Source organism: Gopherus flavomarginatus, chromosome 20 (assembly GCF_025201925.1).
Source record: "Gopherus flavomarginatus isolate rGopFla2 chromosome 20, rGopFla2.mat.asm, whole genome shotgun sequence".
Taxonomy (NCBI): Eukaryota; Metazoa; Chordata; order Testudines; family Testudinidae; genus Gopherus; species Gopherus flavomarginatus.
In genome coordinates, this window is record NC_066636.1 from 16,033,586 (window position 1) to 16,049,995 (window position 16,410).

The following is a 16,410-nucleotide window of genomic DNA, read 5'->3' on the forward strand; positions in this document are numbered from 1 at the left end:
AAGGAGGTCACCAGTGGAGTCCCTCAAGGATCGGTTTTGGGACCGATCTTATTTAACCTTTTTATTACTGACCTTGGCACAAAGAGCGGGAATGTGCTAATAAAGTTTGCGGATGACACGAAGCTGGGGGGTATTGCTAACACGGAGAAGGACAGGGATACTATTCAGGAAGATCTGAACCACCTTGTAAACTGGAGTAATAGAAATAGGATGAAATACAATAGTGAAAAGTGCAAGGTCATGCATTTAGGAATTAATAATAAGAATTTTGGATATACGTTGGGGGCGCATCAGTTGGAAGCGACGGAGGAAGAGAAGGACCTTGGGGTACTGGTTGATAGCAGGATGACTATGAGTCGCCAATGTGATACGGCTGTTAAAAAAGCAAATGCGATTTTGGGATGCATCAGGCGGGGTATTTCCTGCAAGGATAAGGAGGTGTTAGTACCGTTGTATACGGCGTTGGTGAGACCCCATCTGGAATACTGTGTGCAGTTCTGGTGTCCCATGTTCAAGAAGGGTGAATTCAAACTGGAACAGGTTCAGAGACGGGCTACGAGGATGATCCGAGGAATGGAAAAACTGCCTTATGAAAGGAGACTCAAAGAGCTTGGCTTGTTTAGCCTGGCCAAAAGAAGGCTGAGGGGGGATATGCTCGCCCTATATAAATATATCAAGGGGGTTAACGTTAGGGAGGGAGAGGAATTATTTAAGTTTAGTACTAATGTAGCCACGAGGACGAATGGGTATAAACTGGATATTAGGAAGTTTAGACTTGAAATTAGATGAAGGTTTCTGACCATTAGGGGAGTGAAGTTCTGGAATAGCCTTCCGAGGGTAGTAGTAGGGGCAAAAGACTTTCCTGGCTTTAAGACAAAGCTTGATAAGTATATGGAGGGGATGTTATGATAGGATCGTTAATTTGGGCAATTGATCTTGAATTACCACCAGACAGGTCTGCTCAATGGTCTGCGGGGAGATGTTGCATGCGATGGGTACTGAGTTGCTGCGGAGAATTCCTTCTTGGGTGCTAGCTGGTGACTCTTGTCCACATGCTCAGGGTTTAGCTGATCGCCATATTTGGGGTCGGGAAGGAATTTTCCTCCAGGGCGGATTGGCAGGTGCCCTGGAGGTTTTTCGCCTTCCCCTGCAGCGTGGGGCACGGGTCGCTTGCTGGTGGTGTCTCTGCAGCTTGAGGTCTTCAAACCATTTTTGAGGATTTCAATAACTCGGTCCTGGGATAGGGGTTGTTATAAAATTGGATGGGTGGGGTTCTGTGGCCTGCCTTGTGCAGGAGGTCAGACTAGATGATCAGATTGGTCCCTTCTGACCTATGAGTCTATGAGTCTATGAGTCTATGAGAGGTACTAGGTGGCAGAGAAAGGCAGCAGGTCTGAACCCCCTTGCCTATGATGAGTGACTTTTACACTGCAGTCTGCAGGGGCTTGGTGATGGCTGGCAGTAGCCCAGACTGAGACAAGGTGGGGATTAGAGGGTTGGGGCTTTCCCAGAGAGGGGAGACCCATAAAGACTGGTGGGGTATTGCCAGGGGGCAGCCACAGGTAAAGGGGCACTGGGGTCTGGGAGAGACATGGGGCTAGCTACAAGCGGGACACTGGCCTGTGGAGAGTGCTCTGGAGGCTGGAAAAGAGCTAATTCCCTGAGATGAGCAGCAGGAGGTGCCACAGGGGGTGAGTCGTGCACCTTTACAGCATCATTTGATGTGACTTGTGATGTGCCACCATTTGCTGGTCAGTATTGTCCTAATAAAATATCTGTGGCAACATTGTATGTGAAGTTCCCAGATTCCCCTGCATGGTGTTCAAAACTCACGTAGCACGAAACTGGTCAAACGGGCCTGTCTTGGACAAAGCAGGGTGTGTTTGCCTTAATTTTCATTTAAGCAGTAAACAGGGTCATCAAGGAGGAAGGAATAAAAAAGGAAGCTCAAACAGGTAGGAAAAACAGGGAAAATCCTTCCACGTCCTTCTTTGTCTCGTAATTCCCAGCTGGAAATGTTTTTCAAGGGGGTGTTTGAAACTCTAAAAAGGAGCAAACTCTCCAAGACACCCTTTTCTCTCTCCCTGCCCATCGCATTCTCTGTGCCTGAGAAGACAAAAGAAAACAGCCACTGGAGTTTGAGGGAAGGGTCTTCACCGGAAGAGTTTGCTCAGTAATCTTGCTGGAAGCCGGTAGTGAGGGTTTTTGCTTGGATCTAACATAGTTTGCTAAGTTCTGTACTAGTGAGCATTTTATCTTTATTTTTCTTGTAACCATTTCTGATTTTTATGCCTCATGGCTTGTACTCACTTAAAATCTGTCTCACTGTAGTTAATAAACTTGTTTTACTCATAGACTCATAGACTCATAGGTCAGAAGGGACCAATATGATCATCTAGTCTGACCTCCTGCACAAGGCAGGCCACAGAACCCCACCCATCCAATTTTATAACAACCCCTAACCCAGAACTGAGTTATTGAAATCCTCAAAATTGGTTTGAAGACCTCAAGCTGCAGAGAATCCACTAGCAAGCAACCCGTGCCCCACGCTGCAGGGGAAGGCAAAAAACCTCCAGGGCCCCTGCCAATCCACCCTGGAGGAAAATTCCTTCCCGACCCCAAATATGGCGATCAGCTAAACCCTGAGCATGTGGGCAAGACTCACCAGCCAGCACCCAAGAAGGAATTCTCTGCAGTAACTCAGTTCCCCTCCCATCCAACATCTCCCCGCAGACCATTGAGCAGACCTATCTGGTGGTAATCCAAGATCAATTGCCCAAATTAACGATCCTATCATAACATCCCCTCCATATACTTATCAAGCTTTGTCTTAAAGCCAGAAAAGTCTTTTGCCCCTACTACTTCCCTTGGAAGGCTGTTCCAGAATTTCACTCCCCTAATGGTTAGAAACCTTCGTCTAATTTCAAGTCTAAACTTCCTAATATCCAGTTTATACCCATTCGTCCTCGTGCCTACATTAGAACTAAACTTAAATAATTCCTCTCCCTCCCTAACGTTAACCCCTCTGATATATTTATATAGAGCAAGCATATCCCCCCTCAGCCTTCTTTTGGCCAGGCTAAACAAGCCAAGCTCTTTGAGTCTCCTTTCATAAGGCAGTTCTTCCATTCCTCGGATCATCCTAGTAGCCCGTCTCTGAACCTGTTCCAGTTTGAATTCATCCTTCTTGAACATGGGACACCAGAACTGCACACAGTATTCCAGATGGGGTCTCACCAACACCTTATATAACGGTACTAACACCTCCTTATCCTTGCTGGAAATACCCCGCCTGATGCATCCCAAAATCGCATTTGCTTTTTTAACAGCCATATCACATTGGCGACTCATAGTCATCCTGCTATCAACCAATACCCCAAGGTCCTTCTCCTCCTCCGTCACTTCCAACTGATGCGCCCCCGACGTATATCTAAAATTCTTATTATTAATTCCTAAGTGCATGACCTTGCACTTTTCACTATTGTATTTCATCCTATTTCTATTACTCCAGTTTACAAGGTGGTTCCTGAATCGTATCCCTGTCCTTCTCCGTGTTAGCAATACCCCACAACTTTGTGTCATCTGCAAACTTTATTAGCACATTCCCGCTCTTTGTGCCAAGGTCAGTAATAAAAAGGTTAAATAAGATCGGTCCCAAAACCGATCCTTGAGGGACTCCACTAGTGACCTCCTTCCAGCCTGACAGTTCACCTTTCAATACGACCCGCTGGAGTCTCCCCTTTAACCAGTTCCTTATCCACCTTACAACTTTCATATTCATCCCCATCTTTTCCAATTTAACTAACAGTTCCCCATGCGGAACCGTGTCAAACGCCTTACTGAAATCTAGGTAAATTATATCTACCGCATTTCCTTTATCAAAATGTAACCCTTCTGCCCCTCTGAGTTGGCAGCAACAAGGGCCGGGTTCAGTATCCAGGGGTTCCGTTTCAGTAACACAATGCATAACTGGCTCGGGCCCCCACCCAGTGACCTGGGACACTCACATACCACACCCCCCTGGGCGCCTCTAGGAGGCAATACTTCCCCTCTAGCAAGCACAGAGTCCGAGTGTAGCAAAATCTTTTTAATAAAGGAAGGAAATAATGTGGCATCCCATTGGAGAAACACCACAAACAGGATTATAACACAAACCATAAACAAAAACCCACCTCCAAGTACATTTGGCACTGTCCTTTTTCCCCTTAGGGTTTTAAGTCCAATCACCCCAAAGTCCAACAACCCAAAAGTCTCTGGTCAATGCCACCCCAGAGTTCGAGAGTTTATCTGTAGAGGTCCCTCCCCCCAGCCTGCATAGAAAGGGGCACCTTACGTGGTCCGGGGCCAACTGCCCTGCCTCTCCGTGGGTTCTGCTTCCGCCTTCTCCACGAACTGCTCCGCTTTACCAGCCACTCCACGCTGCTCCTCCAGCCGTCCTCAGTAACTGCTCTGCTCCACCAGCTGCTCTGCTCCATGAGCTGCTCCAGTTCTCTCTGCAAACTGCTCAGCTCCCTCACTCTGTGGGCTGCTCCACCCGTCCCACAGCTACTCCGCTCTGTCAGCTGCTCTGCTGCCACCAGCTGTCCCGTGATCCGCTCCAGCCGTCCCCACGAACTGCTCCACTCCGCCAGCAGCTCTGTTCCACAGTATATCTTCAGGCTCCCCCACTAGTTAGCACAGTACTCAGTGCTCTCAGCTCAGTTATTTTAGCTTTTTAGTGATTTTCAGCTCTTAGTGATTCCAGCTCTTAGTAGGGGAGCCCCAGTGCTAGTGCACCATTATCCCAAAGCGATTTTAGCTCAGTAACCTGTATTTAAATTCTTAAGGGAATAAAAAAATCAACTCTGACATTCCACAGTGGAGAGAGGAGGGGGTGCAACTGGTGCTTCTGGCTCGACAAGGCAACTGCACCACCAGGCACAAATACCTGCCTGCCTGCCTGCCTGCCCCCCCCCCCTCCCTCCCTCCCTCCCTCCCTCTCTCTCTCTCTCTCTCTCTCTCTCTCTCTCTCTCTCAATTCTCTGGGTTTTGGAACCCATGTCCCATGTCTAGCCAGTACCACCCAACTGAGGGTGAGCAATTTGTCACCAAGCAGTCCCACAGCTCAGCAGTCTGGGATAGGGTAGGCGTGCCTATGCAAATACACTCTCTGAAATTCTTTCCACCAGATGTCAGTGTAGAGCTTATCCTGACTCTGCTTACATAAGTAATCCGTCACCTTCTCAAAGAAGGAGATAAGATTGGTTTGACACGATCTACCTTTAGTAAATCCGTGTTGCAATTCGTCCCAATTACCATTGACCTCTATGTCCTTAACTACTTTCTCCCTTAAAATTTTTTCCAAGACCTTACATACTACAGACGTCAAGCTAACAGGCCTATAATTACCCGGATCACTTTTATTCCCTTTCTTAAAAATAGGAACTACATTAGCAATCCTCCAGTCATACGGCACAACCCCCGAGTTTATCGATTGCTTAAAAATTCTCACTAACGGGCTCGCAATTTCACGGGCCAGTTCCTTTAATATCCTCGGATGGAGATTGTCCGGGCCCTCCGACTTCGTCCCATCGAGCTGTTCAAGTACGGCCTCTACCTCAGTTGCGGTAATATCCACTTCCATATCCACATTCCCGTTTATCATCCCTCCATCATCGCTAGACTCCTCACTAGTCTTATTAAAAACTGAGGCAAAGTACTTGTTTAGATGTTGGGCCATGCCTAGGTTATCCTTAACCTCCATTCCATCCTCAGTGTATAGCGGCCCCACTTCTTCTTTCTTTGTTTTCTTCTTATTTATGTGGCTGTAGAACCTTTTACTATTGGTTTTGATTCCCTTTGCAAGGTCCAGTTCAATGCGGCTTTTAGCCTTCCTCACTTTATCCCTACATGTTCTGACCTCACCAAGGTAGCTTTCCTTACTGATCCTGCCTTTCTTCCACTCCCTGTAAGCTTTCTGCTTTTGTCTAATCCCCTCTCTGAGTTGCTTGCTCATCCAGTTTGGCCTACAACTCCTGCCCATGGTTTTTTTCCCCTTTCTTGGGATGCAGGCTTCCGACAGTCTCCGCAGCTGCAACTTAAAGTAATTCCAGGCCTCCTCCGCATTTAAATCCACTAGTTCTTCCGTCCAATCCACTTCCCTAACTAATTTCCTTAACTCTTTAAAATTAGCCCTCGAGAAGTCGAAAACCCTAATCCCAGATCTACATTTGTTTATCCTTCCATCTAGTTTGAACTGAATCAGCTCATGATCACTCGAACCAAGGTTGTCCCCTACCACCATTTCTTCTACGAGGTCCTCACTGCTCACCAACACCAAATCTAAAATGGCATCCCCTCTCGTAGGTACTTCAACTACTTGATGAAGAAATCCATCCGCTATCACATCCAGAAAAATCTGACCCCTATTATTCTTGCAAGCACTCGTCCTCCAGTCTATAACCGGGAAGTTGAAATCCCCCATAATCACACATTTCCCCTTTGTGTTTACTTCATTAAAGACATTAAAGAGGTCTCTATCCATATCCCAATCAGATCCCGGCGGTCTATAGCACACCCCAAGCACTATCTCAGGGGAAGCTCTAGTTGCTTTTTTACCCAGTGTGATTTTTGCCCAGACAGACTCTGTCCTATCCATTCCATCGCTTCTTATTTCGCTACAGTTAATTTCATCATTGATGTACAAGGCTACTCCACCACCTTTGCCTTTCTTCCTGTCTTTTCTGTTTTATCTAGATCAGTGTGCTTAAGTTGAAGTGTCTGGGAAACTATACAAGTTGGTATATTATTCCCTTAAAGGAATACCAGCCTTCATATATTTGTACTGTCCAGGAGAGGGCTGGGCAGCACAGGACATACATTTCTGGGGGTAAATCTGGGATTGGGGGCATGTTAGGGTCACCCTGGGGGGAGGGATAGCTCAGTGGTTTGAGCATTGGCCTGCTAAACCCAGGGTTGTGAGTTCAATCTTTGAGGGGGCCACTTAGGGATCTGGGGCAAAAATCAGTACTTGGTCCTGCTAGTGAAGACAAGGGGCTGGACTCGATGACCTTTCGGGAGCCCTTCCAGTTCTAGGAGATAGGTATATCTCCAAGTATAAACAAACAAAAACCCAAGGCTTGTGAGAGCAAGGGTGTGGCAGGCAGGCTGCAGCCACAGACAGACACTCAGGGCAAGGTTTGCATGGTAGAAGGACCAGTTTGAGCTATTACAGTAAGGCACTCAAGGTTGCAGGGCAGGGGTGACAGCCCTCTGGACTGTACCCCAGTATGTCACACAGCCACACCCCAGCTCTCTGCTTGGCCCCACTAAAGCTGGCAACAGGAAGCTGTCTGAACTGGCACCTTGACCCATCTTGAAGCCTGGTCTATGACTTGAGGTTCCCAAACTCCAGTTTGTCCCCTGCCTCTGACTCCCCAGTAGCCTGACCTGTCCTAACTCATGGTTCTGATCTCCAGTTTGCCTCCTGCTTCTGAGCTCTTGGCATCCTGGTGTAGCTGTCTTGTGACTGTGTGCTCTGGCTGCCCACAACCCAGCCATGGCAGCCAGACTAGATGATCAGATCAGGAAAATTTTTTTGAACTAGTTAAAGTCGATTATGATTCCCAACCCACATTTGACAGAATCTGTCTGTCTCTTGTAGTTGTATATCTGGCCCCTACCACTGCAGTATCTGAGCCTTCACCACCTTCAGGGTATCTATATTCGCAGTTTGTCTGTGAGGTAAGAGAGGGTCATTACAGGTTAGGAGAAAGACACAGCCTCTCTGGGTCTCAATCTTTTTTGCCAAATGAGGTATTTTTGTTTCAGGCTGATAACTAACGAGCATCAGCTCTCACTATAAAACCCTAGTGGAGACAAGGCCTAGGCAGATTTTACTGTGACGTAGCTGGCTGAGGTCAGCGCTGCACACTCTTCCTGGGTTCGACTTCACCTAGCTACATTGCAGGAAAAGCTACAGTGCCTTGTTTTCACAGCAAGACAGCAGCGTGCATGAGCTCTCACACTGTAAACACATATCTTGCTTAGAAGTCAAGACACACTGGAAGTAACTTGGTCAAGGTCACAGAGGGAGTCAGTGGCAGAGTGGGACTTGAACACAGGCATCCCAGAGACTACATGAGGGCCCGAACCACAGACCCTTCCTTGTAATTGTCTGGCTCAGCTGATATTTCAAAGCAAAATGTTCCCCAAATCATCACCTCCTGCTCGTCTTACTGCCGAAATCCCGAGTTCAAGGTTCTTAATTTCCTGCTGGGGCATCCCCATCACCAGCTCTTGGAGCCAAATAAGGACCACAGGGAAATACTCTACTTTCGGGCTGCTGGCTGCAGAGAAATTGCAGAACAGGGAGCTGGGGACGTGATGGGTGAGCAAGATGGGAACGGCTTTCTAAATAGAAAATCTAAAACAGACAATCAATTGGCAAGTCTGCCCAGTTTCCTGTTTGTGGCCTGGTATCAGGAACTGACTTTAGATGTTTCCAAGCCACCGTGCTGCTCAGGGGATGTTTCAAGGCACATTGTCATAGCATGGCCGTCATGACATCCACATTGTATTTACATTAGTGTGCCCAACAATTGGGACTTAGGTTTGGTCGTCACACAGGTTCTGTACTGCTGTAACTACGTCCATTAGAGGCCTGACTATTTGACTGAGTTCTCCAGGGGTCTGACTGAGCTCGCTTCTGTCATCTATTGATCAGCTGGAGGAAAGGACCCCACAAGCAGAGTTTATTTGCATAGATCAGCTGTGGCAAAATTACTGACCCTCCGAGCCGGATATGACAATCTTCAGAAGTTCAAGAGTTGGGGGTGTGCCTGCGGGGGCTTGGGGCTTTAGCCCCATGGTAGGGTGGTCAGAGTAGGGGTTTCTGTCCTGCAGGGAGGGGGATCTCAGAGCTTCAGCCCTGGGGGAGGCAGTAGCCGGGGCTCAGGGCTTCAGCCCTGGGAGAGGCATCTGCCAAGGTTCAGAACTTCAGCCCTGCTCGAGCTCAAGTCCTGAGCCCTGGCAGGCACTCCCCATGGGGCTGAAACCCTGTGGTGACAGAAGCCAGAGGTGCCTGGGGGGGGAGGTGTCATATCCTCCCCCCAGATTTTTGCCAGGGTTTTCTGGCCCCCCTTGCTGTAGGTGTTCTCCCACTTCCTGGGATCAGTGGTCAGCAGTAGCCCCAGCCGCTCATCAGCACCTCGGTTGGCCAGCAGCCCTGGGAGCTCTGGTCAGTCTTCAGGTGGCAGCCCCAGGAGCTCCTCCTTGATGTCCCACTCTGGCAACAGGCAATAAGCGTCTCCCTCAGCAACTCCAGCCCAACTGACCTACAGGTCCCGCCTTTTGTACTTCTGCTTCCTGTCCTGCCCCTTGGCTTCCGGTGGGGTGGGAGTGGCTACCCTACCTCTGCAGCCCAAGGGATGGGCAGAGATTCCTCCTGAGCTGTCTCTGAGGGAGGCCACACCCAGAGGGATCAATAGATATGTTACCAAGGTGATCAATTGTGGCTGTTTGAGTTAAAGTTCACTCAGATCTTAGATGCAAGAATAATGAAATGTTGTTATCCTTATTGTACAAGTAAATCAAAACAAAGTGGTAAAGTCCTCATGGATTATTTTGCTTTGAAAGGACATTTTGTTTAGAAATGTATTTTATCTTGGTATACATTATTATATCTCAAATAGAAAATTCAAAACGGAAACATAACAATTTGATTTTATAGAAATGAAATGTTTCAATTGAGCCAAAATGAATTTTTTTTTTGAAAAATTTGGCTCACAGATAAACACTGGAATTGACCAGTTCACCTTGTTCTGGAACAAACCCCAATTCTGAAAGGTTAGAATCTCCTGTGAAACTGGAATTCCGGTTCTTGTGCAACTCCATATGTTGCAGAATTCATGGAGATATTGCTAAGTTTGTGCTGCCAGCAGGTGGCTGTCCTGTAGAACTACACTTTTATCATATACCACTGAATGTCAGAGCTGGCTGGGGGTTGAGCTGTTCATAACAAATACCATTTCAACGTATAATTTATAACTTTCAGCAACTGTCCTGAACAACTGGAACAAGAGAATCCAGATCCAGGTCTCAGTTACTCTTGTGTAAATCCAGAGTGACCGCATTGGAGTCCATGGACTTGTTCTGGATTTATACCTGAGGTCCAAACCTGACCAGCCTTGGGGTGAAAATCCATTAGAGATCCAGGGATCATGCGGACAACTTTCCTTCCAAAAATATTAATTTTTCACAGAACAAAATGCTTTGTTTCAATTACCTCTCACTAGTCTGTCGATCTATCTAGGAGTATTGCGCTGTAGAAAAATGTACCAAGACAGGCTGGGATCTCAGTGACACCAGCGTGAACAGGAGTGATTTCACTAACTGACCACTGGGCAATTGTAAGTTTTTGTATTGATTTAACTCTATCAGTTTAGAAATTGATCGAGTTAAATCTCTGTGCCCCCGGTGTGGAGACGAACAGAGCTGTCTGAAGCTGCTTGTAACTTTTGTTCCATGCATCTATGGCATGACCTATGAAGGAAGGCTGAAGGAATTGGGTTTGTTTAGTTTGGAAAAGAGAAGACTGAGAGGGGACATGATAGCAGTTTTCAGGTATCTAAAAGGGTGTCATCAGGAGGACGGAGAAAACTTGTTCACCTTAGCCTCCAATGATAGAACAAGAAGCAATGGGCTTAAACTGCAGCAAGGGAGATTTAGATTGGACATTAGGAAAAAGTTCCTAACTGTCAGGGTAGTTAAACACTGGAATAGATTGCCTAGGGAAGTTGTGGAATCTCCATCTCTGGAGATATTTAAGAGTAGGTTAGATAAATGTCTATTAGGGATGGTCTAGACAGTATTTGGTCCTGCCATGAGGGCAGGGGACTGGACTCGATGACCTCTCGAGGTCCCTTCCAGTCCTGGAGTCTATGAGTCTATGAATCTGAAGAAGTGAATTTTGGCAATTAATTTGGCAATTGATCTTTGGTTATCAACAGGTAAGTATGCCCAGTGGTCTATGATGAGATGTTAGATGGGGTGGGATCTGAGTTACTACAGAGAATTCTTTCCTGGGTGCTGGCTGGTGAGTCTTGCCCACATGCTCAGGGTTTAACTGATCGCCATATTTGGGGTCGGGAAGGAATTTTCCTCCAGGGCAGATTGGCACAGGGCCTGCAGATTTTTCACCTTCCTCTGCAGCATGGGGCACGGGTCACTTGCTGGAGGATTCTCTGCAGCTTGAGGTCTTTAAACCACGATTTGAGGACTTCAATAACTCAGACATAGGTTAGGGGTTTGTTACAGGAGTGGGTGGGTGAGATTCTGTGGCCTGCGTTGTGCAGGTCAGACTAGACGATCATAATGGTCCCTTCTGACCTTAAAGTCTATGAATCTATAAGTGAGGTTTTTTTACTGACAAAAGTTTATGCCCAAATAAATCGGTTAGTCTTTACGGTGCCACCGGACTCCTTGTTTTTCCAGTGTGATTAATTACTCAGGAAAGCTCTGCTGATAGAAGGTGTTTATAATGGGGTAACTGCAGCCACACCAGGGGGTTGCATACATTAAATTGCATCCGCTTCTAAATGGAACTAGTGAAAGCAATAGAAATGCTGGGTGGAGCCAGCTCTGAGGTCAGACACTGGCCCAGAGAGGCACTGTCATGGGAACCTGAGACCACCCTTTGGTTCCTGGGTATCTCGTGGAGGCGCTGGGGTCAGACAGCAGAAAGTTACTCATCTTCCCTTTCAAGGCCCTTCACAGCCACCTACCTGTTGTCTCCCACACACTGTCGAGATGTGGTCTCATAGGCAGTGAGTGTAAGTGGCCAGAGGAGGCTAAGCCTCCCCAAACAGCCTGCCTGCTGCCTTTGGAATGTGCTGCTGCTGAAAGGGTTGGTTACCCAGCTGTGGCCCTGCCACGTTCTGCCACGAGGCCCTGGTCCCACTCGTCCTCTTCCCCCGAGGCACCGCCTTTTCCTGTCCCTGCTCTGCCCACATGGGAGCCCACATGGCAGCAGGTGAGGAGGTGCATGTGAGTGGTGAGTAACCAGCTTGTCGGCCAACTGGCGGGCAGGGGGGACCTGGGGTATGGGTGTGAGCAGCAGGCAGTGGGACAGGGGATGGAGAAAAGAGGCACAAGAGATGGGTGTGGGGGAAGAGCCACAAGTGGCGGGTGGGAGCCTCGGGAAAGGGGCCAAATGGGGCCAAAGGCGGAGCATGGGTGGGGTGTCTTGGGCAGGAGGCTGAATGGGGGTGGGCCTCAGGGTGTGGTCTCGGTGTGCTCAGCCTCCCCAAATGAACGAGTTACATGCCATCCACGTGTGGACTCCCACTTCTGATCAGCCCGTGCTGCCAGCCTCCAGCGTCCGCTTGCTCCATTTTCAAACAAGTCCCTTGGTGCATCCTCCAGCTTGAGGGGAGGAGGAAGATTTCCCTGAGCATCCACACAACCCCTTCATCATCCTCGCTCCTCCGCTTTGCCCTGATTCCTGCAGCAAACTCACCAACCCTCAGGCTGCTGGTGAGCGGAGATCACTGCCCCTCACGCTGACTAGTTCTGCCTCATTGCTTCCCTGCGCTTCCCCGTCTGTCTGTACCTACCTGTCATCTCTTGCCCTAGACACAGACTGTGCATGGCTGAAGGCAGGGACCATCTCTCAGTTCAGTGGCTGTGCAGCACCTGGCACCGTGGGGTCCAGGCCATGACTGGGTCACCTCAGCACTACAGTAATACAACAACAAGAGACTCACATTGGGCAGGAGTCTCCATCCAGACACCTCACACGGATGGGCTCTGCCCAAGGTACACTGCCAGCAGTGGATTCATGTGGCAGATTGGCAGGCAGCAGGGACATGGGAGCAGAGATCACAGCCCTGCAGCCTCTGAGCTCAACAGGGAGGTGAGGAAAGGGGGAGTTGTCCTGGAGAGGGAGTGATTGTTGGGGGACCACCTCCTTCTCAGCTGGGGTTTGTGCAGGGCAGGCTCTAAGCATGCTTACCAGATCAGGCCCCACAGGCAAGGTCCAGGCTGGCCTGAGGATCTCTCCGGCGCCTAAGCATTGAACTGCTCAGCTGTGTCAGGGCTGCGGTAGCTGCGTTCATGTCCACTGGTGTTCAGATCTGAAGGCAGTGCTGCCGTCAGCAGCAGCGCAGAAGTAAGGGTGCCATAATATTGATTGATGAGGCACAGAAAGGGATCCTGTTTGTACAGCACAACTTCAGGAACATGTCTTGCAAACACTTTCATGGCTACTTGATGAGCCATCAACCACTGCTGAGAGAGATACGCTCTACAGAGAAACATGCATTGGCCCAACAGGAAGAAGTACAGTAGAAAAGGACTGACTGCATGTAAAAAGGTACATTTAAATTTGATTTATATTTATTTTTGAGGCTCTTACACTTGTTATTTATAAATGTTAGTGGGACTGGTTTCCTGGAGTACAACCTGGACTAGGAGCCCTCTGTCCTACTAGCCTGCGCTCCCCCTCACACTGTGATGCTCTTGCTAAGCCACAAACCGCTGTCAGGGATTGCCCTTATGCAGCCTTCCACAGGCAAGGACACACCCAACTGAACACTTCTCCCTGCCATTCATGAACCAACGAAAGAGAGGCTCCAGCCAATTCTCCCCAGCCTTGCACCCCAGAACTCTATCATTTTGCACCAGTCAGAAGTCTGACCAGTGTAAATTCATTAAGATCACCACTTCTATGAAGGAAAGTGGACATGCACCAGCCTTTGAAACCTGAGCCGATTTCCCAATCACGTCAACCCAAACACACAGTTTTAGGTAAAATATGAAACAGATTTATTAACTGCAAAAAGATAGATTTTAAGTGATCATAAGTAGTGAGCATAGAGATCAGAGTTGGTTACCTAAGAAATAAAATAAATTCCCAGTCTAAGTTCCATGAACTAAACAGGATTTGAATCAAGCAGTGTCTCACCTGGATAGATAGTAGTACAAGCAGGTTACAAATCTTCAATACACGGGCTGGAACTCTTCTCCACCCAGCACCACCTCCACAGTTCAAAGTCTTTGTTCTCCAGATGTGTTTCCAGGTGTTGAGTTGTGAGGGGAGTGAGGCCAAGTGATGATGTCACTTCCCCACTTTTATAGTTTCTTCCAGCTTGCTGGAAAGATCTTTGCTATGATGTGACTCAAGCAGTCTCCATTGTCTAGGTGCTCCCTCTGAGAAGTCTCCATTGTGGACAGTTCCTCGGATAGTCGTTGGGAGTGTGGATTCCCTTTAATGAGTCATCAGCACATCTGGCTCCTCCATTGTTTCACCAGAAAAGCTGTTTGTGGGTATTCCCAACCTCACAATATATTTCAGTAACACAAACATAGCAAAACATCGTAACTCCACATACAATGATAGCACATACAATCCAACAGGATATCAATTTTCAACAGATCAAGACTTTTAAAATGATACCTCACAAGGCAGACCTTGTAAAGAACATGTCATAATTGTATGACAGTGGTGAATATTGGGGTTCCAGAGTGCTGCTTTGAGGTACAAAGTGCCACAGTTAGATATTCAAAATAGAAAGAAACTGTACAGTAGGAAAAAGGGACCCCTCTCCCCGTCAACTCCTCCACTCCCCCAGCAGTGTCCTCTATTTGGGAACTTGAAATGTGGTAACCTTAGACAGGGAGATTTCCCAGTGCACTCAGCACTGGCCTCACACTGCTTCTTGGAGTCATCAGGAGTGTGGCAGGAGGTGGGGCAGGGTGAGGCCAACGCTAGGCACTCTGGGAAATCCCCCATGGAGAGCATAGAGGAAGGGCTGCCTTTTGCATTCCAGCTTTTAATACAAATTGCTGAGAATCCAGGTCTTGATCCAGAGTGCCCCAGCATCTGGAGTATTAGGCTTGAGGTGATGGGCCGGGAGAGCCCTGCTCACATATAGTGCCCACACTCGGCGTTAGATCACTGAGATACACACTGCACTAGCTGCAGCAGGATATCAGTTAGCGGGATGCTTCTCTTCAGGGATCTACCCCCAGCCCTCACCAGGCCCTGGGGACTGGCCTTTGTGGAACTCTGTTTAGGTCAAGGCTGAGAGGGAGGGTGGCCTTGTCATTAGGGGACTGGGCTGGGACATGCCAGTCCTGGGGGTGGTGCCCAACTCTGCCACAGATGTTCTGTGTGACTTTTGGTAATGCACGTGGCCTCTCCGGGCCCCAGTTCCCCAGCCGCAAAGTTTCTGGTGAGACTGTGAGCTATTTGGGGAAAGGGAAGGGGAAGTGGTCAGTGGTATGCGGGGGAGAGCCTGGGTTTGAAAGATATTTTCTGTCAGACGTGCAGAGTGAGGGGTGTTTCTAAGTGCTGAAGGCTGGGATGTCGTTGCCCTCAGTAACACCGTCCAGGCTGCTCAGTGCTTTGGTGCTAACAGCAGCTAAGGCAGCCTGCTCATTCAGCAGACCTCAATGCTACGCATAAAGAATGACCAGCAGCACAAAGGTGACAAAGGCTGCTGACCAGGTTTATTGCCCTCAAGGCACAGCCATAGCACCCTGGGGTATGTGGCAGCTGCTTGTTACCTCCCCTTGTTCTGATATCTTGGACAAAACCTCTCTATTCAGTATTCTGTCAAACCACCTGATCTTGTTCTGGACTGGGGTGACTCTGTACTAGCTGGAATGCATTTATATAAATATCTAGTGCTAGTGCACTAGCAACAGCTTTGCCAAGTTCATGTACTAGAAGTTTATCTGCTTTAATACCTGGCCTGACTTTGGTTCACAGCCTCTGGTTCTGGCCTCAGATCTTGCATCAGGCCCAGTGCTCCAGGCTCTATCTCTCTACTACGTCCCCTGCTCTTTGTCTTTTTATGGGGAGGATATTTACCCCTTGTGAGGGGTTGTCACCCCTGGGGTGCAGTCTGGGAGCCATGGGAACTGCTGTGCCCCTCTACTCACCCAGCGTTGCTGGCCCTTTTCTCACACTGCTTTGCTGGTGACACACAGCCAGCCTCTCCAGGCCCTGTTATCACCCAGCACGACAACAGCTGGTGCCACACACCCAGCTGAGTTACCTGAGTCCATGGGCTTGGGCCCTCAGGCCGGGCAGAGCACGAACAGTCCAGGGGTTCGGGCCCTCAGGCCAGATAGAGCATGAACAGTCTGATGTCCTAGCTCTGGCAGATGGCAGACAAACCCAGGCCTCTTGGCCTAAAATGGGGAGGCTGCCACCCCAGGAGTGGAGTTGGCAGCAGGGGGAAGGGAGACCCAGGTCCAGCCTACTCCACTGGGTCCCAGTCTAGTGTCCTAACAGTGGTGGAGTGTTCTGCCCCTGGGTCAGCAGGGATCCGCCTGAAACACACTGACCTGGGCACAAACACAACAACACAACCAAACTACTGTCTGGTGTCCCTGGACTACTTCCTACACTCCCCTCGCCATGTA